At 37.7% G+C, this 24,800-nt stretch overlaps 1 pseudogene; it reads right to left on the minus strand.

The window, feature by feature from the left end:
- The window catches only part of LOC133730625 (uncharacterized), a 94,148-nt pseudogene that overhangs the window by 11,598 nt on the left and 57,750 nt on the right, over positions 1-24,800 (minus strand).

The following is a 24,800-nucleotide window of genomic DNA, read 5'->3' on the forward strand; positions in this document are numbered from 1 at the left end:
CTTAAAGGGTTCGAAACTTTTAGGATTTTTATATAATTGGTGCTACGAATTTAAGAACATGAATCAACTTTTTGGTTTTGTGTTCTTAAATCAATAAGTAGTAAAGGTTTTGTACAAAAACCGAATTTAATCAAAGAAGATTGCAATTAGGTGGACTTTTTCATACTAAGTTGCACATTTGAATTGATAGCCTTTCTAGATGCTTAATGCGTTAAACATGTATGATTGACTAGCTTTCTAGGGCTTGAATGCATGTTTGATAGGATTAGTCTATGTGCTTTCACTTAGATTAATTAGCGTTGAAAGTAAAATATGGGAAATTGTTTGCTTTGAACGTTTCACATGATCAATTCCTCTTGCATGACTATGATGAACAATGATGAACTTGGATTAATTTTAATCATATGTTTCGATTTTGATCTTTGTTCTTGCATTCCATTTATATTTTTATGTTTTAGCATTTTAATTATTTTGTTAACTTAGTTTAATTTTCAGAAAAACCAAAATCAAAAACCCCCTTTTAATTCGTAAATAATGTGCATATGTGTAAATATTATACTTTGTTTTAATTTTAATTGTTTAATTGTTTGACAATGACAGGTGTACCCTCAATCCCCGGAATAGAACGATCCCTATTTACTTATACTACTAATGACATTTCAGGGTTAAATTATGCGCTTGCTTTGAGCGTATCAATTTTTGGCGCCGTTGCCGGGGATTGAAAAATCATTTGTCACTTTGTGAATATATTGTTTTGTTTATAATGTGACCGAAAAAAAAAAAAAAAAATATTACTTGTAAATTTTTTGTAATTGTCGAAATTTACTTAGATTAATTATTTAGGTTGTTATTTATATTGTTGAATACGAGTTTAATTGTGAGTTGTAAATTAAAGAAGGAATAGGTGAAGTCGTGTTTATTAATATTGGCCTAAACCCCTTATTGGTACCTAGTCCAGGTCCCTTAAGGTTGAGGGCGGCCTTTATTAACATTCATTGAACTGTCTTCACACCTAGGACCTTTTATATCCAAGTAAGTATAGCCTATGTGAGGTGGTGTCTAGGAAGGGGACAACGTTCATAACGGGTTCTGGATTCAGAAGTGCTTACAAATGGGCGTAAACCTCAATGAGGGAGTAGCCTATGCCAAAATGGATCCTACCTCTTGTGTTCGCCCTCCCCTACCTGGCCATTTCAGTAAGGTTGCCCAAAGGATGTAGGAGGGACTTAGTGTCTAGACGATTATACTTGGGCCGCACGTCCACTTGATTTACCGCTTGGAATTAAATTTGATATCAATTATATTTATGACAAAAGAAAATGTAAGAAATTGTTGTGACACTTAAGGTATATTGGATTAAACATAATCTCGGAAAGGAAGCTGTTACAGCCCATTGCACTCTGAGATTCCCTGTTCCCGTACCTAAGTGTTGAAAATAATTGTAAAATAAAAGAAGAAAAAGAAGAAAAGAAAACGAAAAAAAAAAAAAAAAAAAGTTAATTAGATGTGAATAGTGACGTTTTGTACTTTGTGTGAAAGTTTTGTGTTTTGTCTAATTATACTTGTAAAGAAATAGAATTAGAAAATAAAATGGAGTTATAAATTTTGTTAATTATTTAATTGTTGTGAGTGTGTAAAATCGTATGAGTAGACAAGGGCCCTTTTGTTAACATTGGCCTTAACCCTTCATTCGTACCTTTCTAAGGTCGTATGAGGTTGAGGGCGGCCTTTATTAACATTTGGAGAACAGTTTAACACATGAGTAATTTCCAAGCTGAGTAAGGGGCATTACAGATGGTGTCTTAGGTTGAGACCCTGGGTGATGGGTTCAAATTGGATCTCAGAGATACTACAGACTGTGCGTAAACCACAATGTGGAAGTAGCCAATAGGGGCGTAAACCTCAATGAGGGAGTAGCCTCCGTAGTATCACCAAAATGAGTCCTCCCTCTCACTTACCTCTTAATCTGGCTATCTGGCCTTCTGAAACAAAGGAAAGTGACTTATGTCTAAGCGACTATCCCTATATCGTAGCTCACCAATAGTAGTGGTTTCTATTGGGCTCGACTTACAACTTGGAATCAATTGAGTTATTAACTTTGTTTATGACATTTCCATGACAAAAATAAAATACTTGTACATAACTTTCAATTGTAAATTGGTCTGTTTTCTTACTTCTCTTACTTGTAAAAAAAAAAAAAATTTGGAAGTCTCTTTTGTTGCATTGAGAATAGTGACGTTTTTGTATGAAAATATTAACTTGTATTTTGTTTATTTTCGTAAGTTACTCACTTTTGTACATCTTAATGTTGTTCAGGAATTCCATGAATGTCCGAGTCTTCTAAAATCCCTACCATACAAGAGATTGAAGAAAGGCTCGCTCGTTTGAAAAATCCTCCTACACTTGAGTACAGAAGACCTTCTTCCTTGCAATTCAAAGAGTACAAGTTTAACGAGCAAGGGAAGAGAATCTATCCTTCTGAGGAATCTACATCACCTACACCTACCCCATCTCCTCCTTCACGTTCACCTTCACCTGTGATTTCGTCTAACTCTACACCACCACCTGAAGAAGTTCAAGAAGAGAGAATGGCATCCATTAGGGAACTATCCACAGCAACAGTTGAGGGAGGACCCCCTACAGGCATTGTGTACCCTGCCCCTGCTGCAGGCAGAAATGCAGAGTTTGAGCTGAAGAGTGGACTATTGCACCAACTCCCTATGTTCCATGGGCTTCCAATGGAGGACGCCAACAAGCATCTTAGAGCATTTCAGGTTGTGTGTTCTAACATGCAACCACAAGGAGCAGATGAGAACATTCTGAAGATGAAGGCATTTCCATTCTCCTTAGCTGACAGAGCCAAAGATTGGCTATATGAGATTCCTGCTGGACGTATCACCTCTTGGGAAACAATGAGGAAGGCCTTCTTGGAAAAATACTTCCCAGCTTCAAAGGTCATCACACTCAGGAAAAAGCTCAGTGGAATTGAACAAGCCCCAGATGAGTCCTATTCTGCCTATTTTGAGAGGTTCAATTCCTTACTTGCCCAATGTCCTCAACATCAGATGAAGGATGAGACCCTACTTACATGCTTTTATGAGGGACTCTTACCCTTAGAGAGGCAAATGCAAGTGCTGCAGCTGGAGGAGCTTTTGTGGACAAGTCACCTGCAGCTGGAAAGGAACTTATTGAAAATCGTGCCCTAAACACTCAACAGTATGAGGGTGTGAGACAGACCACTCGTAGGGTCAATGAGGTGAGCACTAGTCCTGCCATTGCGGATCAATTGAGCAAACTCACCCTTCTTGTGAACAAGGTAGCGACTATTCAAGGCCAAGGAGGACCTTCTGCTTGTGGGGTATGCTTTACCCAAGGACATCCTACGGATCAATGTCCTCAACTAAGTGAGAGTGGTGGTTGGGAGTCTGTGAATGCCATAGGAGGCTATCAAGGGAACCAAGGGGGTCCCCAACGTCCAAGGTATGATCCATATTCGAATACCTATAACCCTGGATGGAGGGATCACCCCAACTTCAAGTGGACCAACAATGAGAATGTTCAGAATCCTCTTGGTGGGAGTTTCCAACGTCCTCAAGGACCTTCATTTCAAGGACCTTCTTTTCAAAGGCCTTACATGCCTCCTCAACACAACTCAGGGAATTCAAACTCCTACTATGATAAGACTATTGAGGCATTGACTAATTCCACTCAGGCATTGACTAGTGCCACACAGACTTTGATGCAAGGACAACAGACCCACACCAAGGACATTGCTGAACTCAAAAAGCAGATGGGACAAGTGGTGGACTTCATGACCAAGTTTCATGAAACTGGTAGGCTTCCGAGCAACACAATTCCAAACCCAAAAGGAGGCTCTGAAGGCCCACCCAACTGAGGACGAGAGGAAACCAAGTCTAGGCTGAAAGACTATAAACATTAAGCGCTGCTTGGGAGGCAACCCAATTCAGAAGTAGCTGTGGAGGAGCCTTCAACGCAGATTTTCTTCTTATTCCCTACTTCTTTATTTTTGTAACTTGTGTTTTTTCTTTGAACTTTATTTTCGTAAATTTCATCCCTATATGCTTAAGTATTTCACTGCCTGCTTATGATTGATTACATTGAGGACAATGCAATATTTAAGTGTGGGGGAAGGGATTTACATTTTTGTTTTGAGTCATATATATTGAAAAATACAACAAAAAAAAAAAAAAATCGAAAAATGTCATAAAAATAAAAATTTCGTTGCTTTTGTTTTTGTTTTGAGTCTTAGGATGCCCTTTCAACTGTCTAGGATGATTCTATATCTCTGAAATCATGACTAAAAGAGGATCACAAAATTGAGATGACTTAAAATGGTATTCTTTGGTTAATTGAGATATATGAAAAATATGTGCCTTGTAGTGGATATGGATTTCGAAACTTTGGTACAGAATATGAGCATGTTAAGATGAGTTTGATTCATATAAACCCATGTGAGATAATTGTGCCATGTCCCTTTTTCTTGGAGTGAACGAAATATATATTCTTAATTTCTTGGCGATGTTTTGATGATCTCATTATTCTTTCATCTTGATTGACTACTTGCCATAGATTAAGTTTGATGGACTAGAGAATGCTAGAATTCTCTCTTGTGCTTGTTGAGACGTGATATCAATATATGGCCCTGATTCTGGAAGGGATAGAGGCACCCTAGGAATTACCACCATTGCCAAATGAACCTGTGTCCCTAATTGTGCCCGTCGTGGGACTCCCCTAGATAAACCCCTTTGAGCCTACGTTAAGCCTTTTCTTTCATCACCCTTAAAATCTTTAACCTAAGCCTTAGTATAGCTATAACCCTACCCTTTGTCCTAAGGACTTAGTGGAGCTAAATTGAGACTTTACTTGAAGATTTTTGACGTCAATTTTGAAGAATAAGAAGAGGTGAAGGTTCAAGTGTGGGGGTAAACTTGTCCATGAATGAAAAATGTATGATAAAGCCGAGAAAAAGAAAAAGGAAAAAATGAAAATATGTAAGCGGCTAAGAAAAAGAAAAGAGAATATGTTTATGGACTTTAGTACCCCATACTTAGTGATCTTGGAGTTTGCTTTGAATTGAAGGCCCACTACAGAAAAATTTGGCCTTTGTCCATTTCACTAGAGTTCAAGGGAAGTTTACAATGAAGATTGGGCCCAACATGAAGACATTAGGCCCTTTTATGTGACCACTAGGAGAAAGTGACGTTTTTGCAATGCCTTGGTGACATATTTCGAGGACTCTCTACATTTACATAAGCTCTACTTGGTTTTTAGGACACTTTGTTAAATTCCTTACCCTTCGTTTCTTTAAACCTTGAGCCATGGCCCCATTACAACCTTTGAGGGGACCTTCTTGATCCTTAAGATGGGACAGCCTTTGATGTGGAGATGAGTTACAAGAGTTGAACCTATGGCTTGGGTCCATCTGTGCAAGTAGTTGATATCCTTCATGAGATCTTTAAAGAAAATTATACTTGTGCTTTCGTTTCTTGCATTATGTGATATACTTGCTATCTTTCACATATACTTGAGTGTATAAGCTTTTAAGCATTGCCATGATCTGAGAGAAGAAAGAGTGGATATACCTTGTGAGGAATTGAATCGAACTTGTTTGAAGCATGCTTAACAGAAACCATCACCATTGTTCCAACCAAGTCCTACTTGTGTATATGTGAATTATGTGTTTTAATTAACTCTCGAATGCCTAAACATTGATTCTTGGTGAAGTGCTAATCTTGGTGTTGTGAAAGTAAGAGATTGCTGAGACAAATAGTTGAAGGGCAATAGAGTCTTTGTTTGTTTGAGTCTTTAATTTTCGTTGAGTCTTAGTGTGTGTCTTTGTTTGATTTTGCTAAGGGACTAGCAAAAGCTAAGTGTGGGGGAATTTGATAGGAGCATTTTAATGCGACGTTTTAACTGCATTTCCTTACATTTCTTGCGTCATTTCCTTAGTAAAACTCTGTTTAGGAAAGTTTCCATTCTTTGATTGGGAAAGTTCCTATTTGTAGAAAGTTTCCATTTTTCTTAGTTTCTATTTTCCATTTTTAGAAAGTTTCTATTCTTGTAGTTTTCATTTCTCATTTCTGGCAAGTTTCTATTTTTCATTTTTAGTAACTTTCTATTTTTCATTTTTGGTAAGTTGCTGTTTTTCAAATTAGGAAAGTTTCTATTTCTCATACTAGTTTCTATTTTCAGGACCTCCGAGCTAGAAAGTGGAAATGAACTCACAAATGGAAAGAGGAGCCTGCGAACATCAAGACAAACAAATATGAGAGAAAACGGTCCACACATTTGAGAAGAAATGAAGAAAATAAAGTGTTGTGACGTTGGAAGATGACATGGCATAGAAGTGACGCATGGAGGCCCAAAAACTCTCAAGACTTGTTGGATTTTCGGCTAATTGGATAAAAGCCCACCAAAGCCCATGGAACTAGGGTTTGTGACGCAAACCCTAGCCCTAAAGATGTTTTGCCGTGAATTTGCAAGAGAGAAACAAGGAAGAGGCGTCCAAAAATCAGAAATTAAAAAGAGATTTTCTAGGGAGATTATCTAGGGCTATTTTTATGGAAAGAAAATACTTGGAGATAAACCCTAGATGTTTTGCCGTGAAAAAGGAAGAGATAAACAACGGAGAACGTGAAATTCCTAGGGTTTTGGACGGCAAAGATATTCCCTAGAGAGTTTTAAGGAAAGAGAAAAAGGTGGAGACCAAGAAAAGCTCACATGAAGACTAGATACATTCCTACATTCCCTAAAGAGTTTTGGCCGAATTTAAAGACAGAAAATCAGAAATTATCTCAAGAATTTCGGCAAGAAAATCAAGGGAAATATTCTAGGAAATTATGTGATTGGTTGAGACACCTCATAGGGCTTATGTGGCAAGAAGTCATTGGAGGAAATTATGTGGAAGTGCAAGCAATTGCCGTGAGCTTTTCTAGGGTTTTGGACGGCCTTGGAGACCAAGAAGCCGTCCCCTATATATTCCTCTCTTCTCTCAACGTCAAGGGTTCCCACTTTTGCGTTTTACAACTTTAGAAAAAATTCAGAAAAGCTCTCTAGCCTAGCCGTGTTCTTCTCCATCCTCTAGGGCAACCACGAAGTTCAAGCAAGGCCAAGGAAGAAGAGGACAAGCCGTGCACATCATCCATCACCATCCTTGAAGATTGCTTTCGAAATTCAAGAGACCACATCACCTTTTCGTTCATCACCATCTCCATCTCTTGGTGTAATTCGATTCTTCCTTGTAACCTTTGCTTTGTAATTTTCGTTGGTTATGCCCTAGTTGACACATGTGTTTGAACAATTTTCGAATTCTGAAATTCTATGATTAATTACTAATTTTCAGATTCATGTTTTGCGATTTATAGTTGCTTATGTGTGAGTGTTTGATTAAATTTGCATGATAGAAATCTTTTGTATGTTAATCTTAAAGGGTTCGAAACTTTTAGGATTTTTATATAATTGGTGCTACGAATTTAAGAACATGAATCAACTTTTTGGTTTTGTGTTCTTAAATCAATAAGTAGTAAAGGTTTTGTACAAAAACCGAATTTAATCAAAGAAGATTGCAATTAGGTGGACTTTTTCATACTAAGTTGCACATTTGAATTGATAGCCTTTCTAGATGCTTAATGCGTTAAACATGTATGATTGACTAGCTTTCTAGGGCTTGAATGCATGTTTGATAGGATTAGTCTATGTGCTTTCACTTAGATTAATTAGCGTTGAAAGTAAAATATGGGAAATTGTTTGCTTTGAACGTTTCACATGATCAATTCCTCTTGCATGACTATGATGAACAATGATGAACTTGGATTAATTTTAATCATATGTTTCGATTTTGATCTTTGTTCTTGCATTCCATTTATATTTTTATGTTTTAGCATTTTAATTATTTTGTTAACTTAGTTTAATTTTCAGAAAAACCAAAATCAAAAACCCCCTTTTAATTCGTAAATAATGTGCATATGTGTAAATATTATACTTTGTTTTAATTTTAATTGTTTAATTGTTTGACAATGACAGGTGTACCCTCAATCCCCGGAATAGAACGATCCCTATTTACTTATACTACTAATGACATTTCAGGGTTAAATTATGCGCTTGCTTTGAGCGTATCATTAAACCCTATATTTTGCTAAGTTATTTCCTTTATCTTGATCAATTTAACTTAGTTAGTGTTTGTACAGGTAAAATGGAGTCTCAAAGTCCAAAAATGGCTAAGGAAGGCACAAGTGGCGCAGAAATGGAAAGAAATGAAGAAATGGAAGTTCTCCCAGTTTGACTAGGAAAAGGAATCCCAGTTGAAGTAGGAGTCTGAAGCTGACTTGGACTAGGAGTTCTACTTGGACAAGGAAACCCAATTCTACTCAGATAAGGAAACCTAGTGTGATAAGGAGTCCCTGTTGGATAAGGATTACTCAAGAAGGTTCCGGAAGAGTGTAGAAGTATCTCGGAAAAGAAAGCAGTATTCAACTAGGAAACCTACTTGCATATGGAGTTCTACTCATACTAGGAGAGCCTTGGAACGTTCATGAAGTATCTAGAAGTCTCAAGAAGATCATATGCCGTGCACATGGAAGAGAAAACAACAAGGAATTCGGATTTCAAAGCAATGTGGAGTTTGGATTTCTAGTTGAGTATGGATTGGAATTGCCGTGAGATTCTTGAAGGTCCTAGGGAGTTCTTGACGTTTCATTCTTCAACAAGGCGTGGAAGACATGTGAGAGGCATGTGATGTGAAGGAAAACCGAATTAGACTTAAGTTGTGCTTTAAAAGTCAAATCCATTACAGATTCGGATTACTGCCTGTGCAGATCAGTCAACTTCAACGGGGCATAGAAAATCGCTCAGAGCTCAGAAAATTATGATCTTTATATGGTTGGAAAGCTACAGATGTCTAGTTTCCAGAACATTTTACAGCTCGTCGATATCTATTTTCTAGAAGAAGTTATGGCCGTTTTAGTGCACTGAGGTCAAGTCTGCCGGAAATCTGCTTTGTGCCAAACAAGTCCTAGATCAACACAACTTTGGAGAAACCAAGTAGAAACGAATTGGGAGTGCTTTGAGACGTTCTCCTATATATACCTAGTTTATTAGACGTCTCAAGGTTCAGAATTTTCTCCACAATTTCGTATTCTCACTTGTGTGCTCTCAAGTTTCAGGTTTTCATAATTCTTCAAGGAGCAAGCCGTGCCATCACCCTCCATAGCCGTGTTCATCACTTGTTGCCGTGCTAAGGAGCTGCTTTGGACCTTGGGACGTAACTAAGGGTTGTTCATAAGCCTTATCATACATCTACTTCACGGTTTTGTGTAATTGTTAGATAGATTTTCTGCTTTGGATTGTCTATGTGTAAACCGAATCTTTTGAGTATGCAAAACTGTTTTCAAGTATAATTTTGATGTTCTATTCAATGATTGATGTGTTTGTGTGTCCTTTGTCTTGATTAATTGCCGAATATATGGATTGATAATCTGATTTTGTGCTTCATTACATGGAACGTTCTTGTGGTTCGAAACATAGGAAGACTTGCATGTAACTTGCTAGTAATTAGGTTTGATGCTTTGTGAAACCTAATTCGAAAAAGTAGTAAAGGCTTGCTTTGAGTCGAAATTAGGTTATGCATGTGATGATAAGTTGACTTGCTTTGAGTGCTTGGATTTGCATGTCTATTGATTCTTTCTTGAACTTAATGATTTGAAAACGGGATTTTCAACGCAGTTGCTTTGAGTGTGTGATATCGAACTTTTCAAAATAAAATTGATTTGGTTCTTGCTATTTCGATTTAACTTAAGAAAGAAAGTAAAAAGGGACAATGGTTGCTTTGATCTTTGTGTCTTGGTTGATAGCTTTCCATGGTAACTAATAAAGATTAAGGGATGCATGAATATGTTGTTCTTGAATGGTTCTTGATAAGTTGTTCTTCGAAAATTCTTCTTTTCCCACCTTTGTATAGAAACGATTTTTACTATTTAATGTTTTCGAAATTTATGTTTTTCAATCTTCAAAAACCCCCCCCATCTTTATATTATGTGTTTTTGTATATTTGTAAATAATTAAAATTAACTTAGAGTTTTTAGGTAGCATGTTCATATAAAATAAAATAAATAAAAAATGTTTTTAAAATTCGTGAATAGTGTCTCCGTGAATAGTAAATATGTGTTAGTGTTTTCTAGGAATTAATTTGGTGTTTTTTAGGGATTTGTTTTGTGTTTTTTAGGGATTGCTAAAATTTAGGGATTTTCTTGGTGTTTTTTTTAGGGATTTTGTTTTCTTGTAGATTAATAATTCTAAGTAGATAATAACTAGTAATCCTTGTTGTATATGGATTCCCTATGTGATATGGATTTGTAAATTGTGTATAAATAGGAGTAGGATTCCAAAACCTTTTCTAACTTGTTTTCTCTTTAATTTCGTCCTTGTCAATATATATACTTGTGAATTTCGTTTCTTTCTCTCATTCCTTTGCTTTCTAATTCGTAACATGTATGTGCTCTCTCTCTAACTCTTTGTGATTCTTTGTTTGTTCTAATTCTATGCATGCTTGTAAACTTGTAATATTTTCGTAAAAACTTGTATATTGTATCATTGATTTCGTGACTTGTATATTCTTTTCTTTAATTTGTTCTCACATGTTAGCACCCTCAATCCCCGGTTTTGAACGATACCCTATTTGCTCTATACTAACGATGATATTTTTCAGGGTTTAAATTGGCGATGCTTTTGCACGTATCATAGTCCAAGTCAGCTTCAGACTCCTACTCCAACTGGGATTCCTTATCACAGTCAAACTGGGAAAACTTCCATTTCTTCATTTTTCTTCATTTCTGCGCCACTTGTGCCTTCCTTAGCCATTTTTGGACTTTGAGACTCCATTTTACCTGTAAAATGATACGCTCAAAGCAAGCGCATAATTTAACCCTGAAATGTCATTAGTAGTATAAAGTAAATAGGGATCGTTCTATTCCGGGGATTGAGGGTACACCTGTCATTGTCAAACAATTAAACAATTAAAATTAAAACAAAGTATAATATTCACACATATACACATTATTTACGAATTCAAAGGGGGGTTTTTAGTTTTGGTTTTCGAATAATAAACTAAGTTAAGAAAACAAATAAAACTAAGTTAACTAAATAATTAAAATGCAAAAACATAAAAACATCAATGGGATGTGAGATCAAGGATCAAAGTCGAAACTCCTGATTAAAATTAATTCAAGTTCATCATTGTTCATCATAGTCACGCAAGAGGAGTTGATCATGTGAAACGTTAAAAGCAAACAATTCCCCATATTTTACTTTCAATGCTAATTAATCTAAGTGAAAGCACATAGACTAACCCTACCAAACATGCATTCAAGCCCTAGAAAGCTAGTCAATCATACATGTTTAACGCAATAAGCACCTAGAAAGGCTATCAACTCAAATGTGCAACTTAGTATGAAAAAGTCCACCTAATTGCAATCTTCTTTGATTAAATTCGGTTTTTGTACAAAACCTTTACTACTTATTGATTCAAGAACACAAAACCAAAAAGTTGATCCATGTTCTCAAATTCGTAGCAACATTCACATAAAAACCCTAAATGTTTCGAACCATTCAAGATTATCATACAAAAGATTTCTATCATGCAAATTTAATCAAACACTCACACAAAAGCAACCATAAATCGCAATATATGAATCTGAAAATTAACAATTAATCATAAAATTTCAGAAATTAACACTTGTTCAAACATGTGTGTCAACTAAGGCAAAACCAACGAAAATACAAACAAAGTTACAAGGAGAATCGGATTACACCGTGATGAAGGTGAGATGAATGAAGTGATGATGTGGTCTCTTGAATTTCGAAAGCAATCTTCAAGGTGGAGGATGGATGGTGTTCACGGCTTGTCTTCTTCTTCCTTGGCCTTGCTTGCACTTCGTGGTTGCCCTAGAGGATGGAGAGGAGCACGGCTAGGCTAGAGAGTTTTCTGAATTTTTTTCTAAAATGTAAAACGCAAAGAATGGGAACCTTTGACGTTGAGAAGAAAAGAGACTATATAGGGGACGGCAAACTTGGTCTCCAAGCCGTAATAGTCTCTAGGGTTTCTCACGGCAAAGTCTTGATAACTCCACATAATTTCCTCTTGCCAAGTAAGCCCTATGATGTGTCTCAACCAATCACATAATTTTCTAGAATATCTTCCTAAATAAACTTGCCGAAATTCCTTAAGATATTTTCTGATTTTTGCACTTCCAATTCGGCCAAACTTCCTTTAGGGTTTCAAGGAATGTATCTAGACTTCTTTTGAGAGATTTTCGAGTTCAACATATATTCTCCTTCCTTTTATTTCTCCCTCAAAAATCTCCACCGAATCTCTCTTTAATATTCTGATTTTCTACGCCTCTTCCTTGTTTCTCTCATTGCTTTGGACGGCAAACATCTTCTAGGGTTTCTTCCATGCGTCACAAACCCTAGTTGCTTGGGCCTTGATCCATTTTGCCGAAAATTCAAAGTGTTCTTGGGCTTCGTTGCTTCATCTTCAAGCCTTCTTATTTTCCAACGCAAAACACTTCATTTCTTTCATTTCTTTTTATAGTTGCATTGGAAACTTCATTGGTAAGCTCTCCTCCATTTCGCAGGGTTTCCTGGTTGCACTAGGAAAGCTTGTTTCTTCATTTCTGCTCAAATGTGTGGGCCGTTTTCTCTCATTTTTGTTCCCCTAGGTGTTTGCAAGCTCCTCTTTCATTTCGTGAGTTCATTTCCACTTTTTAGCTCGGAGGTCCTGAAAATAGAAACTAGTATGAAAAATAGAAACTTACCTAATTTGAAAAATAGAAACTTACTAAAAATGAAAAATAGAAAGTTACTAAAAATGAAAAATAGAAACTTGCCAGAAATGAGAAATGAAAACTACAAAAATAGAAACTTTATACAAATAGGAACTTTCCCAATCAAAGAATGGAAACTTTCCTAAACAGAGTTTTACTAAGGAAATGACGCAAGAAATGTAAGGAAATGCAGTTAAAACGTCGCATTAAAATGCTCCTATCAAATTCCCCCACACTTAGCTTTTGCTAGTCCCTTAGCAAAATCACACTAAGACACACACTAAGACTCAACGAAAATTAAAGACTCAAACAAACAGACTCTATTGCCCTTCAACTATTTGTCTCAGCAATCTCTTACTTTCACAACACCAAGATTAGCACTTCACTAAGAATCAATGTTTAGGCATTCGAGAGTTAATTAAAACACATAATTCACGTATACACAAGTAGGACTTGGTTGGAACAATGGTGATGGTTTCTGTTAAGCATGCTTCAAACAAGTTTGATTCAATTCCTCACAAGGTATATCCACTCTTTTTTTTCTCTCAGATCATGGCAATGCTTAAAAGCTTATACACTCAATTATATGTGAAAGATAGCAAGTATATCACATAATGCAAGAAACGAAAGCACAAGTATAATATCTCATGAAGGATATCAACTACTTGCACAGATGGACCCAAGCCATAGGTTCAACTCTTGCAACTCATCTCCACATCAAGGGCTGTCCCATCTTAAGGATCAAGAAGGTCTTCTCAAGGGTTGTAATGGGGCCATAGCTCAAGGTTTAAAGAAACGAAGGGTAAGGAAATTAACAAAGTGTCCTAAAAACCTAGTAGAGCCCATGTAAATGTAGAGAGACTTCTAGAAATCCACCAAGTATGCCAAAACGTCACTATTCCATGGGGGTGTTATAAAGGGGCCTAATGTCTTCATGTTGGGCCCAATCTTCATTGTAAACTTCTCTTGAACTCTCGTGAAATGGACAAAGGCCAAATTTTTCTATAGTGGGCCTTCAATTCAAAACAAACTCCTAAATCACTTAGTATGGGGGACTAGAATCCATAAACATGTATTTTTCTTTCTTTCCTTTCTTTTTAGCCGTACACATTTTTCTTTTTCTTTTTCTTTTTCATTTTTCACGGCTTTCATATATTTTTTTTTCTATGGACAAAATTCCCCCACACTTGAACTTTCACCTCTTCTTATCCTTCATTGTTGACGCCAAAAATCTTCAAGTAAAGTCTCAATTTAGCTCCACTAAGTCCTTAGGACAAAGGGTAAGGTTGTCACTATACTAAGCTTCATGGTTACGGATTTTAAGGGTGATGAACGAAAAGGCTTAATGTAGGCTCAAAGGGGCTAATCTAGGGGGGTCCCACGACGGGCACAATTAGGGACACAGGTTTATATGGCAATGGTGGTAATTCCTAGGGTGCCTCTATCCTTTCCAGAATCAGGGCCATGTATTGATATAATGTCTCAACAAGCACAAGAGTGAATTCTAGCATTCTCTAGTCCATTAAACTTAATCTATGGCAAGCAATCAATCAAGATGAAAGAATATTGAGATCATCAAAACATCGCCAAGAAATTAAGAGTATATTTTGTTTTCATTTCACTCCAAGAAAAGGGAACATGGCTCAATTATCTCACATGGGCTTTATGAATCACAACTCATCCTAACATGCTCAAATTCTGTACCAAGGTCATGCAATCCATATCCACTACACATGCATGCATTTTTCATATATCTCAATTAACCAAAGAATACCATGTTAAAATCATCTCAATATTGTGATCCTCTTTTAGTCATGATTTCAGAGATATAGAATCATCCTAGACAGTTGAAGGGGGCATCCTATGACTCAAAATAAAAACAAAAGCAACGAAAATTTTTATTTTCTGACATTTTTCGATTTTTTGTATTTTCCAATATATATGACTCAAAAATAAAAGACAAAATATAAATTCCTTCCCCCACACTTAAATATTGCATTGTCCTCAATGTAATCAATTATAAGCATGCAATGAAACACTTAAGCATATAGAGATGGAATTTACGAAAATAAAGTTCAAAGAAAAACAAAAGTTACAAAAATAAAGAAGTAGGGAAGAAGAAGAAAATCTGCGTTGAAGGCTCCTCCACAGCTACTTCTGAATTGGGTTGCCTCCCAAGCAGCGCTTAATGTTTATAGTCTTTCAGCCTAGACTTGGTGTCATCTCGTCCTCAGCTGGTTGGGCCTTCAAAGCCTCCTTTTGGGTTTGGAATTGTGTTGCTCGGAAGCCTACCAGTTTCATGAAACTTGGTCATGAAGTCCACCACTTGTCCCATCTGCTTTTTGAGTTCAGCAATGTCCTTGATGTGGTTCTGTTGTCCTTGCATCAAAGTCTGTGTGGCACTAGTCAATGCCTGAGTGGAATTAGTCAATGCCTCAATCGTCTTATCATAGTGGGAATGTGAATTCCCTACGTTCTGTGGAGGAGGCATGTAAGGCCTTTGAAAGGAAGGTCCTTGAAATGAAGGTCCTTGAGGACGTTGGAAACTCCCACCAAGAGGATTCTGAACATTCTCATTGTTGGTCCACTTGAAGTTGGGGTGATCCCTCCATCCAGGGTTATAGGTATTCGAATATGGATCATACCTTGGACGTTGGGGACCCCCTTGGTTCCCTTGATATCCTCCTAGGACATTCACAGACTCCCAACCACCATTCTCACTTAGTTGAGGACATTGATCCGTAGGATGTCCTTGGGTAAAGCATACCCCACAAGCAGAAGATCCTCCATGGCCTTGAGTAGTCGCTACCTTGTTCACAAGAAGGGTGAGTTTGCTCAATTGATCCGCAATGGCGGGACTAGTGCTCACCTCATTGACTCTACGAGTGGTTTGTCTCACACCCTCATACTGTTGAGTGTTTAGGGCACGATTTTCAATAAGTTCCCTCCCAGCTGCAGGTGACTTATCCACAAAAGCTCCTCCAGCTGCAGCATCAAGCATTTGCCTTTCCAAGGGTAGGAGTCCTTCGTAAAAGCAAGTAAGTAGGGTCTCATCCTTCATTTGATGTTGTGGGCATTGTGCAAGTAAGGAATTGAACCTCTCATAGTAAGCAGCATAAGACTCATCTGGGGCTTGTTCAATTCCACTGAGCTTCTTCCTGAGTGCGATGACCTTTGAAGCTGGGAAGTATTTTTCCAAGAAGGCCTTCCTCATTGTTTCCCATGAGGTGATACGTCCAGCAGGAATCTCATATAGTCAATCTTTGGCTCTGTCAGCTAAGGAGAATGGAAATGCCTTCATCTTCAGAATATTTTCATCTGCTCCTTGTGGTTGCATGTTAGAACACACAACCTGGAATGCTCTAAGATGCTTGTGGGCGTCCTCCATAGGAAGTCCATGGAAAATAGGGAGTTGGTGCAATAGTCCACTCTTTAGTTCAAATTCTGCTTGTCTTCCTGCTGCAGGGGCAGAGTACACAATGCCTGTAGGGGGTCCTCCCTCGACTGTTGCTGTGGATAGTTCTCTAATGGATGCCATTCTCTCTTCTTGAACTTCTTCCGGTGGTGGTGAAGGTGGTGGTGTGGAATTGGACGAAACCAAAGGTGAAGGTGTACGTGAAGGTGGAGATGGAGTAGGTGTAGGTGATGTGGACTCCTCAGAAGAATAGATCCTCTTCCCTTGCTCGTTAAATTTGTAATCTTTGAATGGCAAAGAGGAAGGTCTTCTGTACTCAAGTTGTGGAGGATTCTTCAAACGAGCAAGTCTTTCTTCAATCTCTCGTGCACTAGGGATTTTAGAAGGCTCGGTCATTCATGGATATCCTGAACAACATTAAGAAGTACACAAGTTAGTAAATTACAAAATACAAGATATACAAGTTAATATTTTATACAAAAACGTCACTATTCACAAGGCAACAAAAGAGACTTACAAAGTTTGTTCAAGTGAGAGAAGTATGAAACAAACCAATTTACATGTGAAGGGTATGTACAAGTATTTTATTTTTACATGGAAATGTTATAAACATAGTTAATAACTCAATTGATTCCAAGTTGTAAGTCGAGCCCAATAGAAACCACTACTATTGGTGAGCTACGATATAGGGATAGTCGCTTAGACATAAGTCACTTTCCTTTGTTTCAGAAGGCCAGATAGCCAGATTAAGAAGTAAGTGAGAGGGAGGACTCATTTTGGTGATACTACGGAGGCTACTCCCTCATTGAGGTTTACGCCCCTATTGGCTACTTCCACATTGTGGTTTACGCACAGTCTATAGTATCTCTGAGATCCAATTTGAACCCATCACCCAGGGTCTCAACCTAAGACACCATCTGTAATGCCCCTTACTCAGCTTGGAAATTACTCATGTGTTAAACTGTTCTCCAAATGCTAATAAAGGCCGCCCTCAACCTCATAAGACCTTAGAAAGGTAAGAATGAAGGGTTAAGGCCAATATTAACAAAAGGGCCCTTGTCTACTCATACGATTTTACACACTCACAACAATTAAGTAATTAACAAAATTTATAACTCCATTTGTATTTTCTTTAAGTATAATTCTTTACAAATATAATTAGACAAGATATACACAAAGTTTTCACACAAGTACAAAACGTCACTATTCACAATTTTTTTTTTTTTTTTTTCTTTTACTTTACAATTATTTTTAACACTTAGGTACGGGAACAGGGAATCTCGGAGTGCAATGGGCTGTAACAGCTACCTTTCCAAGATTATGTTTAATCCAATATACCTTAATGTATCACAACATATTCTTACATTTTCGTTTGTCATAAATATTATTGATATCAAATTTAATTCCAAGCGGTAAATCAAGTGGACGTGCGGCCCAAGTATAATCGTCAAGACACTAAGTCCCTCCTACATCCTTTGGGCAACCTTATTGAAATGGCCAGGTAGGGGAGGGCGAACACAAGAGGTAGGATCCATTTTGGCATAGGCTACTCCCACATAGTGGTTTACGCCCATTTGTAAGCACTTCTGAATCCAGAACCCGTTATGAACGTTGTCCCCTTCCTAGACACCATCTCACATAGGCTATACTTACTTGGATATAAAATGTCCTAAGTGTGAAGATAGTTCAATGAATGTTAATAAAGGCCGCCCTCAACCTTAGGGGACCTGAACTAGGTACCAATAAGGGGTTTAGGCCAATATTAATAAACACGACTTCACCTATTCCTTCTTTAATTTACAACTCACAATTAAACTCGTGTTCAATAATATAAATAACAACCTAAGTAATTAATTAACTAAATTTCGACAATTACAAGAATAATTAACAAGTAATATTTTTTTTTTTTTTTTTTTTTTTTTTTCGGTCACATTATAAACAAAACAAAACAAATATTCACAATATGACAAATGATTTTTCAATCCCCGGCAACGGCGCCAAAAATTGATACGCTCAAAGCAAGCGCATAATTTAACCCTGAAATGTCATTAGTAGTATAAAGTAAATAGGGATCGTTCTATTCCGGGGATTGAGGGTACACCTGTCATTGTCAAACAATTAAACAATTAAAATTAAAACAAAGTATAATATTCACACATATACACATTATTTACGAATTCAAAGGGGGGTTTTTAGTTTTGGTTTTCGAATAATAAACTAAGTTAAGAAAACAAATAAAACTAAGTTAACTAAATAATTAAAAGGCAAAAACATAAAAACATCAATGGGATGTGAGATCAAGGATCAAAGTCGAAACTCCTGATTAAAATTAATTCAAGTTCATCATTGTTCATCATAGTCACGCAAGAGGAGTTGATCATGTGAAACGTTAAAAGCAAACAATTCCCCATATTTTACTTTCAATGCTAATTAATCTAAGTGAAAGCACATAGACTAACCCTACCAAACATGCATTCAAGCCCTAGAAAGCTAGTCAATCATACATGTTTAACGCAATAAGCACCTAGAAAGGCTATCAACTCAAATGTGCAACTTAGTATGAAAAAGTCCACCTAATTGCAATCTTCTTTGATTAAATTCGGTTTTTGTACAAAACCTTTACTACTTATTGATTCAAGAACACAAAACCAAAAAGTTGATCCATGTTCTCAAATTCGTAGCAACATTCACATAAAAACCCTAAATGTTTCGAACCATTCAAGATTATCATACAAAAGATTTCTATCATGCAAATTTAATCAAACACTCACACAAAAGCAACCATAAATCGCAATATATGAATCTGAAAATTAACAATTAATCATAAAATTTCAGAAATTAACACTTGTTCAAACATGTGTGTCAACTAAGGCAAAACCAACGAAAATACAAACAAAGTTACAAGGAGAATCGGATTACACCGTGATGAAGGTGAGATGAATGAAGTGATGATGGATGGTGGAGGATGGATGGTGTTCACGGCTTGTCTTCTTCTTCCTTGGCCTTGCTTGCACTTCGTGGTTGCCCTAGAGGATGGAGAGGAGCACGGCTAGGCTAGAGAGTTTTCTGAATTTTTTTCTAAAATGTAAAACGCAAAGAATGGGAACCTTTGACGTTGAGAAGAAAAGAGACTATATAGGGGACGGCAAACTTGGTCTCCAAGCCGTAATAGTCTCTAGGGTTTCTCACGGCAAAGTCTTGATAACTCCACATAATTTCCTCTTGCCAAGTAAGCCCTATGATGTGTCTCAACCAATCACATAATTTTCTAGAATATCTTCCTAAATAAACTTGCCGAAATTCCTTAAGATATTTTCTGATTTTTGCACTTCCAATTCGGCCAAACTTCCTTTAGGGTTTCAAGGAATGTATCTAGACTTCTTTTGAGAGATTTTCGAGTTCAACATATATTCTCCTTCCTTTTATTTCTCCCTCAAAAATCTCCACCGAATCTCTCTTTAATATTCTGATTTTCTACGCCTCTTCCTTGTTTCTCTCATTGCTTTGGACGGCAAACATCTTCTAGGGTTTCTTCCATGCGTCACAAACCCTAGTTGCTTGGGCCTTGATCCATTTTGCCGAAAATTCAAAGTGTTCTTGGGCTTCGTTGCTTCATCTTCAAGCCTTCTTATTTTCCAACGCAAAACACTTCATTTCTTTCATTTCTTTTTATAGTTGCATTGGAAACTTCATTGGTAAGCTCTCCTCCATTTCGCAGGGTTTCCTGGTTGCACTAGGAAAGCTTGTTTCTTCATTTCTGCTCAAATGTGTGGGCCGTTTTCTCTCATTTTTGTTCCCCTAGGTGTTTGCAAGCTCCTCTTTCATTTCGTGAGTTCATTTCCACTTTTTAGCTCGGAGGTCCTGAAAATAGAAACTAGTATGAAAAATAGAAACTTACCTAATTTGAAAAATAGAAACTTACTAAAAATGAAAAATAGAAAGTTACTAAAAATGAAAAATAGAAACTTGCCAGAAATGAGAAATGAAAACTACAAAAATAGAAACTTTATACAAATAGGAACTTTCCCAATCAAAGAATGGAAACTTTCCTAAACAGAGTTTTACTAAGGAAATGACGCAAGAAATGTAAGGAAATGCAGTTAAAACGTCGCATTAAAATGCTCCTATCATAAAACACTAACTAAGTTAAATTGATCAAGATAAAGGAAATAACTTAGCAAAATATAGGGTTTAAACATTATAAACGTCGCATTTTATGCTCCTATCAATATATCTCAATTAACCAAAGAATACCATGTTAAAATCATCTCAATGTTGTGATCCTCTTTTAGTTATGATTTCAGAGATATAGAATCATCCTAGACAGTTGAAGGGGCATCCTATGACTCAAAATAAAAACAAAAGCAACGAAAATTTTTTTTTATTTTATTTTTGACATTTTTCGATTTTTTTTTTGTATTTTTCAATATATATGACTCAAGACAAAAGTATAAATCCCTTCCCCCACACTTAAATATTGCATTGTCCTCAATGTAATCAAGAATAAGCATGCAATGAAACACTTAAGCATATAGGGATGAAATTTACGAAAATAAGGTTCAAAGAAAAACAAAAGGGACAAAATAGAGAAGTAGGGAGGAAAAAGAGCAAATCTGCGTTGAAGGCTCCTCCACAGCTACTTCTGAATTGGGTTGCCTCCCAAGCAGCGCTTAATGTTTATAGTCTTTCAGCCTAGACTGGTACCTCCATTTAATCCTCAGGGTTTGGAACGTCTTGGAGGGGTACATCCTCCACTTCATGTTCCACAAATGCCTCATAGTAAGGCTTCAAGCGATGGCCATTGACTTTGAACTCATTACCTGTTTGTTCACTCTTTATCTGCACAGCTCCATGGGAGAACACATTAGTGATAACAAAAGGCCCAATCCAACGAGAACGAAGTTTACCTGGGAAGAGTTTGAGACGAGAATGGAAGAGAAGAACTTTTTGGCCCTTGTAACAAGAGTTTGAGACGAGAATGGAAGAGAATGGAAGAGAATGCAACAAAAGTCTTCCTTCGAATCATTTTATCATGGAATGCCTTAGTCTTGTCCTTGTAAATCTTAGCACTTTCGAAGGCATCATTCCTAATCTCTTCTAACTCTTGCAATTGCAACTTCCTATGAAGCCCAGCGGCATCAATATCCATGTTGAACTGCTTCACAGCCCACCAAGCTTTGTGCTCTAACTCCACAGGTAAATGGCAAGGTTTGCCATAGACAATTCGATATGGTGACATTCCAATGGGAGTCTTGTATGCAGTTCTGTATGCCCACAAAGCATCCTCCAAGCGTAGGGACCAATCCTTCCTGTTAGGGTTCACAGTCTTTTCCAATATCCCCTTAATCTGACGATTTGAGACTTTAGCTTGCCCACTTGTTTGGGGGTGATAAGGTGTAGAAACCTTATGTGTAACGTCATATTTCTTCAACAAGGCCTCAATCGTCCGATTGCAAAAATGGGAACCACCCTCACTAATGAGGACTCTAGGCATTCCAAACCTGCTAAAGATGTTAGACTTGATAAAATCTGCAACAACCTTAGAGTCATTAGTTCGAGTGGCCTTTGCTTCCACCCATTTGGAAACATAGTCCACTGCAAGTAAGATATATAAACACCCAAAAGATGAAGGGAAGGGTCCCATGAAATCTATACCCCAGACATCAAATATTTCAACAGTTATGATATTAGACAAAAGCATTTGATCTCTAGAGCTTAAATTTCCGGTTCTTTGGCATCTATCACAAGTCAAACAATAAGCATGTGCATCCTTAAATAACGTTGGCCAAAAGAACCCAGATTCCAATACTTTAAACGCAGTTTTCTTAGACCCAAAGTGACCCCCACATGCTTTAGAATGGCGAAAAGAAAGTATAGCATTATGTTCATGTTCAGGCACACATCTTCTAATCAATTGATCAGAGCAATATTTCCACAGATAAGGTTCATCCCAAACATATTGCTTAATAGTTTTCTTAAGCCTATCTCTATGAGCACGTGACATGGTATCAGGAATCTTCCTAGAAACAATGTAATTCACAATATCTGCATACCATGGTTCACTTACCTGGATTCCAAAGAGTTGTTCATCTGGAAACGTCTCCACCAAAGGGAGAGGGTCTTCTGCGTGCACCAAACGACTCAAGTGGTCAGCTATCACGTTTTCACTACCCTTCTTGTCCTTGATTTCAACGTCAAATTCTTGTAAGAGTAGGATCCATCTAATGAGCCTTGGTTTCGCCTCCTTCTTGGTCATCAAGTACTTCAAAGCTGCATGGTCAGTATAAATAATTACCTTGGTACCAAGTAGGTAGGAACGAAACTTCTCAAGGGCAAAAACAACTGCAAGGAGCTCTTTCTCTGTAGTGGAGTAGTTCATTTGTGCATCATTCAGAGTCCTTGAGGCGTAGTAGATGGCGTAGGGACATTTGTCCTTCCTTTGCCCCAAAACAGCTCCAACTGCATAGTCAGAGGCATCACACATCAACTCAAAGGGCAAGGACCAATTTGGAGGTAACATGATAGGGGCAGATGTCAATAGTTCCTTGAGCTTGTCAAAAGCTTCTTGACACTCCTTGTCAAACACAAACGCCACATCCTTTTGAAGTAGTTGGCATAGAGGTCTCGAAATCTTGGAGAAGTCCTTGATAAACCTCCTATAAAAACCTGCATGGCCAAGGAATGAACGAATCTCTCTCACAGAAGTGGGAGAGGGTAAGTAACGCACAATATCTACCTTAGCCTTGTCAACCTCTATTCCCCTAGCAGAGACAATATGGCCTAGAACTATTCCTTGTTTAACCATAAAATGGCATTTTTCCCAGTTTAGCACGAGGTTAGTTTCCACACAACGTTGCAAAATAATTTCAAGATTATTAAGACAATCATCATAACTTTTTCCAAAAACAGAAAAATCATCCATGAATACCTCTATGATTTTCTCAATATAATCTGAAAATATACTTACCATACACCTCTGGAAGGTACCTGGTGCGTTGCAAAGTCCAAAAGGCATGCGACGATAGGCAAATGTCCCAAAAGGGCAGGTGATCGTTGTCTTCTCTTGGTCCTCATTGGCTATGGCAATCTGATTGTATCCTGAATAGCCATCCAAGAAGCAGTAGTTCTCATGTCCAGCTAGGCGCTCAAGCATTTGATCTATGAATGGAAGAGGAAAGTGATCTTTCCTTGTTGTGGCGTTGAGCTTCCTGTAGTCAATACAGACTCTGTGGCCTGTGACTGTCCTTTGGGGCACCAGTTCGTTCTCAGCATTCTTTACCACAGTTACCCCAGACTTCTTGGGCACAACCTGAACTGGGGACACCCACTTGGAGTCTGAAATGGGGTAGATCACCCCACAATCAAGGAGTTTGATAACCTCCTTCTTCACAACTTCCATCATTGGAGGGTTGAGACGACGTTGAGCCTCTCTAGTGGGTTTAGACCCCTCCTCTAGAAGTATCCTGTCCGCAAGTTGTAGGGCTAATTCCCTTGATATCCGCCAATGTCCATCCTATGGCGGTCTTGTGTTGCTTCAGCATTTCCACCAACTTCTCTTCTTGTGGAGTCGTAAGTGCAGAGGACACGATCACTGGTAAGGTCTCCTTGTCCCCTAAGTAGACATACTTCAAATGGTCTGGAAGAGGTTTTAGCTCAAGTTCTGGGGCCTGGACCACTGAAGGTAAAGTCTTGTTAGCAGATAACTGAATGGACAAAGGAGAAGGAGACTTACCTATATAGGGAGATGCTTCAAGGAAGGAGACGTTTTCAATGATTTTTCCCTCACAAGTGTCCTTCAATTCCTCCTCTGAGATAGTGACGCCATCTTTTGTGTACCCCACTCCTTGTTCAAGTGTCGTGGCTAGGGTATCCTCGTTGATGACATCAAACATTTTCTGTGCAAGATCATCCAAAATGTCAATAGAATAACAATCATTTACATCAAGAGGATACCTCATGGCTTCAAAAATGTTGAAGCCTATCACGTCACCATCAAACTCCATTGTGAGAGAGCCTGCATACACATCAATCTTCATCCTAGCTGTCCTTAAGAAAGGACGTCCCAAAAGCAATGGAGTGGAACTCACAGGGGAGTCCTCCATTTCCAACACATAAAAATCAGCTGGGAAGATAAGATGGTTCACCTGCACAAGCACATCCTCTAACAAACCTCTAGGGTATGCATTGGATTTGTCTGCTAATTGAATGATAACATTATCAGATTTAAGTTCCCCTAGACCTAGGGTTTCATAAACAGAATAGGGCATAACATTAACAGATGCGCCTAAGTCTAGCATGGCATTCTTAAATTTAGAGTTACCAATAGTACATGGAATAGTAAAGCTTCCAGGGTCCTTACACTTTGGAGGAATTTTCCTCTGAATCAAGGCAGAGACATTCTCACTTACCTTTACCACCTCCTTTTCACGGTTTACTCTCCTAGTAGTGCAAAGCTCTTTGAGGAACTTGGCATACTTAGGGACTTGCTTGATGGCCTCTAGGAGGGGTAAGTTCACTTGCACCTTCTTGAAAGTTTCCAAGATAGC

This window comes from Rosa rugosa, chromosome 2 (genome assembly GCF_958449725.1).
Source record: "Rosa rugosa chromosome 2, drRosRugo1.1, whole genome shotgun sequence".
Classification (NCBI taxonomy): Eukaryota; Viridiplantae; Streptophyta; class Magnoliopsida; order Rosales; family Rosaceae; genus Rosa; species Rosa rugosa.